We start from the raw sequence: 7,795 nt of genomic DNA on the forward strand, positions 1-7,795 counted from the left end.
TCTTTTCCTTACGTAGGTATAAGCTCCCTGTTACAGCATTTTGGTCATTTCCAATGCAACGGTCCTTGTGCTTGGCAGAGAAAGTAATAGCCAATTAAGAATAAGCAATTCTACCTTCTCTGTCAGTGACCATTGTTCCACTTTCCTCAGGCTAAGGTCCCGTCCCTTCTTTGATTCTTATTTTCTCCTATTATAGTGAAAAATAATCTTTTTTGTTGCCCTTAAGTTTTCTTAAAACTTCTACTCCTTTTGCATGTTAGCACTCCTGCTATATTTCTACAGGACTTGCACCTTCATCTTTTGACCATCTTATCTGCTATCACTTCCATTTTTTTGTACAATTCTTAAAATTCCAAGTTGGTTGATGACTTCCTTGTGCATCCGTATCTGTTTCTAGAGATAAATCTACAAATCCCCCCAGTTTTCCTCATTGGAATAATTTTGTCTTCAGAATTTCATGTGCATTTGGGGCTGATTTTTCCCCTTTTTATATTTAGTCCATTGGAGCTTATCTAGTTTTTCTTTGAGCCTTTTGAAATCAACTTTCTTAAATTCTAAGAAGCACTTCAGATTATGTCCATATTTCCTCTGCAATTTCATAAACCCTAGGAGGAGGAGTGGGTATTTGCCTGAGGCTTCCCATTCCCACCCCAACAACCAGTTAGTAAGAATGGCGTCCAGAATAGAACTCCCCTTTTTTGGTTGCTTTGCCTTGGAGGATAAAACGATCACCAAGACGTGTCAGAAAAGCTGCTCTGCTTTTAGCAGAGGGAGAGTTCCGACTGAGGGATGGATGATAGAAGTTCTATATCCCTATTACATCACACCTCTATGTCAGACTTTTAATCTGTTTCTTAAACTCTTCATACACAAAGCTGCACCACCCCATTCCACTTTAACTGTCTTGAATTTCTCATTGATACTTAGAAGATAAATTACCTCCTTTCATTTAAGACCATATAGTTGCATTTTACATTTGTATGTAGATACATGAAACCAAAGGTTTTACTAGCTTCTTGGATTTTGTCTCCTGTGAACTGGACATCTCCACTATTCTTTGTATCTAACTTGCAGCATAGCCTCACTCCTTGATCCTTTTTGGGTAAAAGTATTCTGATTAAAAGAGACAACAAATATCCCTGTGAGCATTTGTGAAGTGTAACCTGTCTTGGGCCAGGAGTTTGTTAAGCCATGGTCCAGAAGTCCAAAGCCCATTCTCAGACGCTGCTTTCCTGGCTGGACAGTCCTCCGTTTTTTCTCTTTTCCACATTTTGTCAGGTACCAGTGAGAAGAACATAGCCTTCCCTCAGCAGCTTCCAGTTTCTTGCCTAATATTCCATTGACAGTAAAGATTTCTTCCGGCATTATTTGTGCCCAAGTGGATTGTCAGGAGTATCATAGTTGTCATTTGTTTTCATCAGTCTTGAGGTTTTCTGTTACGTCCTGCGAATGTGCCCTTGAAGACAACCAATTTCTCTTGTCATTTCTATTATATTGACAAATAGGTGTATTAGTACTTCTAAGGAGGCTGTTGCCAACTACTACTGTTCTTCTATACCTGTGGCCTTACTGGATGATCTCCCTGCTTCCTTCTTTGATTCTATTTTATGGTCTTTGGAGGGGCAAGAAAAGCATCTTCTTAGAGCTTCCATCTCCCCCTCCTTTTCAGAAGGACCAGCAAATCTTGTCTCAAGTTCTCATAGTACAAGCTGACCTTTCCTGCTGCCTTTTTTTTTTTCTGTCTCATATTTCTGTGCCCACTAAAGCTTCATTTCTGTTTCTTTGGAGTTTTTTTTCTTTTGCTGCATTTAAAAAAATTTTTTTAATTTATAGAATAAAATAAACATTTCCATAACATTGAATGAAAAAAAATGATTGCCCATGAAACTGCAAATCTGTTATGTACAGCTTGCCATTCCTTTTAAATATATAATAGTTATCTTGTAAATTTCTTTTTTTCCTTTCCTCCCCCCACCCTGGAGTGGCTACTATTAGACACAAATATGTATGTATATACATAGATGTAAAATCATTTTATACATTATTAGTATTTTCTCAGGGTGCAGATAGTGCCTCAATTTCCTCATTTGTAAAATGGTAGTAGCACCTGCTTTTCAGGGTTGTTGTTAAGATTAAGTGAAATGATAATCATAAAGCACACAGAGAGTGCCTGCCAAATAGTGAACACTATGAATGCAAGTTCTTGGTATTCTTATTATAAGGGAACACTGGGGCAGTAAGGACCAGAGCCCTCGCATTCACACTGGGTGGCAGTATTCACAGGAGAAAGCCCTTTCCTGCACCCAAGGGTTATTGTCATCCAAGAGTTCATTGTGGGCTCCCTTTCTCTCTGTACTCTTCTTCGCTGTATCCACACCCATGAGTTCTAATTGTCATCTCTGCACAGATGACTCCCAAATCTGTATAAATCTAAAGCTCCAAGGCAACACTTACCTGCTAGATATCATCACCAGGAGTTTCCATTGACACCTCAAACGTGACATGACCAAAACAGTCCATAGTCGTTTCCACTAATGATTTTCTTTTTGTTAAGGGTCTTGCTAACTTCCAAGTTTTTTGGAAGTCGCCCTTGACTCACCCCTTTCCTTCGACTACAGCCAATCTGTTGACAGTTCTTGTCCATCTTCCAGGATATTCCTCTTGCCACTCATGGAGACGCTACCTCAGTTGAGGCCTTCATTTCTTCTTGCCCAGACTATAGAAAATAGTCTCTAATTGACCTCCTTGCTTTCTGTCTCTTTTCTCTCCAATCTGCAAAACTTTCCTAAAGCATCAGTTTGTCTGCCTCAGAAGCTTTCTGTGGCATCTTATTCCATCTTATTGTTTGGAATACAAACCTCTTAGCCTGGTATTTTAAGGCCTTCCACAGGCTGGCTCTCAGTGGCCTTTTCAGCCTAAGTTCATGTTGAGTCAGTGATCCAGCCAGTCTAGACTCTCAGCTTAATCCCTTAGCTCACTATATCTTTAGCCACACCCCTTCATCCCCATCTCCCATCTGGAAACATCAGCTTTCCAAACCTTGGCCTTCCTTTAAACGTCAGTTCAGGTACTATCTCCTCAGTAAAGACTTTTGATCCTCCCTTCTCTACCTCCCAGTTTCTAATAGTCCCTCTCTTAATCCAATTCAGCAAGCATTTAACCTGAGAAAGGTTAGGCGTGTCCTTTCTTCAGACATTTAAAAATTGCTGAGGTTTAGGATTGGGTTTTTTCCCCTAGACTTCATACTATTTCATATGACTTACGTGACTTTTTCTTATCTTTGTTATCAGTGTTCCTTGGCATCCTAAAGACTTTTCAAATAATGAAAGAAAGAAAACATTCTGTTTTACAAGGAAGAACGAGATGCATCAAAAGATGTAGCTTGGTCCTTTCAGGTATTCTTAAATTCCAGCTCTTCTCCTGTGTTGCCAGGTAATAGGTTCTGGATATATACAAAGACACAAATGAAAATGACCTCTGTCTGCAAGAAGGGCGAAGAGATGTGTGCACAGATAAGTAAATACAAAATACAGAGTGTTTGGGGGACTGCAGTGGGGCAGAATGTGCTAGCAATTAGGGGGATCAGGAAAGGAATCCTATAGGATGTCACTCTTCAGCAAAGTCTTGATTGGTACCAGGAATTCCAGAAGACAGGGCTGAGGAGAGAGCATTACAGCCATGGGGCACATAACATACTGCCTTCGTGAAATTGTGAAGGCAGGAGATAGTAGAGCAGACAGATTATTCAGTTTATCTAGAATATCATGTAAGTTATGTGAAATGGAGCCAGACTCAAAGGCTCTAAATGAAACAACCTGGAATCTTTAGTCACTGGAACTTCTTGAAAGAAGCCAGGGAGTGATGTGGTCAGAACAGTGCTTTGAAGAATATGAATTTGTTGATTGCAGTCAACCAGGAGAGAGGGTCTGAGGTGTCATTTAGGGGAGGGTACAGCCGTGTGAATGGAGAAAGAGACAGGAGAGATTTGATGGTAGACTGGACAAAAAGGGCACCAGTTACTGGATGTGTTAAGGTGAGGAAAAGTGCAGCGTTGAGGCTGACTTCAGTGTTATGTATCTGAATGACTAGAAGGAACTGTGATGTAGTTTTTTAGAGGAAAGAATAAGTTTGTGTTGAGCTGGAGATATCCCTGGGATATATGGGTAGAACCCAAACAGCAGGAAGTTTGGGAATGTGAGACTTGGGAAGGACTGAGCTCAAAAGATAAATGAGTCTGAATATATAGATTTGATAGTCATATATACATGAAATTTCTGAGGGTTGAATCATCTACTTGAATTGCAGTGATGGGTACCACTACCTCCTGAGGCATTCCTTTCCAATTTTGGATAGCTCTAATTAAGAACTTTTCCCCCCTTTTACATTATGCCTTAAGTTTCTTGTCTGAAATTTCCACTCATTGATCCTAGTTGCCTAAAGTCATGTCATCCTGTGGGGATTGATATGCAAAAGAAATCTAAACCTTTTCTACTTAACAACCCTTCAGATGCTTGGAGGCACATCATATTACCCCTCTCCTATAATCTCTTTTCTGAGCTAAACATCCACTTTATCAGATCACTAAACTAATAGATAAGGGTAGTGGTGTTGATATAGTTTACTTAGATTTTAGAAAAGTTTTTGATAAAGTATAATATTTTTTATAAAAATGGAGAGAGAGAGTAGATGATATGGTTCAAAGGATTCAGAACTGGACAGATGGCCACACTTAGAGTGGTTGTTTGTGGTTCAGTGTCAACATGGCAACCAGCCTCCAGGGGAGCGCTGTATTGAGAGGTGTTTGGCCCTGTGCTGTTTAACATTTTTATTGGTGACATAGAGAAAGGCATAGATAAAAGCCTATCAAATTTACAGATGACAGAAAGTAGGAGGGATAGCTAACACACTGAATTCATAAGATCCCAAAAGGAATCTTGGCATCCTAGACATTGGACTGAATGGGATAACTGTCAATAAAGTTTTACACTTGGGTACAAAAAAAATTTTTTTTGAAGGGTAGGGGGCAATATGATGGGGATCCTAAAAAGATTATGGGAGTTTTAGTGGCCTGATATGGGAGTTTAGTAAACCTGAAGGCTTACTATGAGTGCAGTGTGATGTGGCAGCCAAGAAAGCTAATGTCATTGTGAGCTGCATTGAGACAGGTCTAGGTTCTGGGATCTGGAAGGTGAGGGTCCCACTGTACTGCTTTATTTTATTCAGACCTTATCTGCAGCATCAAGTTTAGTCTGGGGCACCTTGGTTTAAGAAGAACTTTTGAATGTGCCTAGGAGGGCATGACAGAGGACCCTAAGTCTAGCCTAGGGAAAAGAAAGCATGGAGATGAAAAAAACTGGAAGGGTACCTGTAGGTTGGGATGGCATTCCATTTGATTCTGTTTAGCCCCACTGGGCAGATCCCAGAATTGTAGGCAGAGGTAACCAAGAGACAGATTAAGACTGGATATCAGGAAGAATCGAAAGTATTGCACAAAAATATGAAGGGTGGGCTCACGAGGACATAGCTGTTTCCCCTTTGGAAGTCTTCAGGTATGCTAGTGGGGATTCCTTTCGTCTCTGGGTTGGATTAGAGGGCCACGGAGGGTCCTTAAAATCACAAATACTGTGATTCCCTGTGAACCCCATTTCTTCCAACTTACTCAATCAAGCCATGATTTCCAGTCCGCTCACTAAGTGGCCCTCCTGAGTATGCTCTAGCATGTCAGTATCCTTCATTTCACAGATGAGGAAAGTGAGTCTGAGAGCAAGGAGGTCAGGTAAAGAGCTAATTGTAGATACCCAATTGTTGGGTATCTCTTTCCTCTTCATCACACTACCTCCCCAGTTGCCCCTAATGTATTAGTCTGAACAGTCAAAGTGGTCCTATAGGTGATTTAGAACATGCAAGAGCAGACACATTTTCTGTGCTTGGGAAGTGGCCACTGAAGGTATCGTTCCCTCCAAGGTTACATACATTTGATTTATGGGACTCTTGAAAACTTTGGAAGCTCAAGCTGGCTAAGAATAAGCCATTTCCTTTGTTGATTGGGCTGCTAAGGTGGACACTCAAGACACAAGACTCATGATAAACTAGTGGAGAAAATGTAGAGTTAAATTCTTAGCTGCAGCCACACCAGAGTTGTACTATCACCAAATGTCAGAATTTGCCCATTATGAGGATGGGAGGGGGGGTAGTAGAATTGAATCAAAAACAGGTCCCTCAGACTCTCAAGACCAGCACTGTCCACTATAAAAATGTGTCAACATGTAAGAGGTAGGGGAGGTGGGCATTTTCTAAGCCCTGTTCTAGGTCCTGGTATAGTCGATATCTTTTTTTAGTGACAAAAATGTCTTCTATGTGCCACAACGAATTTGTGGAGGGATAGACTTGAAATCCAAAATTATTTTACCAGACTACAAAGTACTGAAACCAAAAAGATGAAATTTAACAGCATACACGGAAGGTCTTGAATTTAGGCATAAAAATGAATTATATAACTACGGGATGGTGGCTTAATAGCAGTTTACATGAAAAAGGCCTTGGGGCTTATTTTTGCCACAGTCTTAAGATAAACCAACACTGTGGTTGGACTTTAAAAAAAGCTGATCCAAAAGGGGCTTCATTAAGAGGGCTATCCATAGTAAGAGAGGTAATGAGTTGTGTAGCACCCTGCTTCTACTTGGAGGACCTGGAATATTGTGTCCAAAAATCTTGGTGCCACATCATGAGGGACCTTGGTAAACGAAAGCATGTGTGGAGAGGGGACCAGGTAGATCCGAGGAGTCTGGAAATTATGCGAATTAGAAACTGCTGAAGGAGGATGGAAGAAAACACAGAAAATGTGATTTAAAATCCCACCTGATAAAATTTGTGTGATAGTGGGCAAGCCATTTGATTTCCCTGAGCCTCAGTTTTCTCATCTATAAAACAGGGGCTTAGGTGGTACCTTCCAGCCCAAGATCTGTGATAATACATAGACCTACAATAGCTTAGGGGAGATGCAGTAACAATATTTTGCATTAGACTTGTTCTGTTTGAACACAGGCAGCAGATAGGAGTGGCAATTACAGATAGGTTTTTCATTTGTTTTAGAGAAAAATTTCCTACCCAAAGGTGGAATGTGCGCTGCCTTGGGAAGTAATAGTCGCTTCAGGCAGAGACTTTGTCAGGGATTTTGTAGAGAGGATTATTGGTCAGGTAGAGGTTAGACTAGTTGACTTTTGAGGTTCTTTTCAATTCAGACTTCGCATGAGAGGGGTGCCCAGGTTGGGCTAATCAGATGTCAGTTCCTTAACCCCATGAGAATCAGCCACTGATGCAACTTCCCCAAATCCTTTGGAGATCTCACGCCTTTCCTATCCCCACCCCCAAATGTTGAGAGGGAAAAGTTAATGTGAGGTGTGGGTCAGGCATGCTGGACAATTGCTTTTGTCTTCTTTGAGGGAACAGCAGGGGGCAGCAGAGGATCAAATAAGATTTCCCTCCCTGGTTGAATGCTCTACAGGATGAAATTGGGTGCCTTCTGTCCTGAGAGAGAGAGAGAGGGTTGTACACTTGTAGGGCCATTTCACCGTTCTGTAGCGGGGGAGTATAGTGTCTGTTTTATCATGGACGGGTAAGGTTTTTCAAATTCTGAAAGCTCTCCAGGGACAAAGTTAGAGTAAGGGTTCTCCAGACATCGACTTCTTGTCCCTCAGCATCCATGAGCTGCTGGGGAAGAATGAAACCATTTCTGCAAAGTGCTTTCTGGATGCCTGACTGGAGGGTAATAATACTTACCCTCAGGAAGTTTTTT

This window comes from Notamacropus eugenii, chromosome 2 (assembly GCF_028372415.1).
Source record: "Notamacropus eugenii isolate mMacEug1 chromosome 2, mMacEug1.pri_v2, whole genome shotgun sequence".
Taxonomy (NCBI): Eukaryota; Metazoa; Chordata; class Mammalia; order Diprotodontia; family Macropodidae; genus Notamacropus; species Notamacropus eugenii.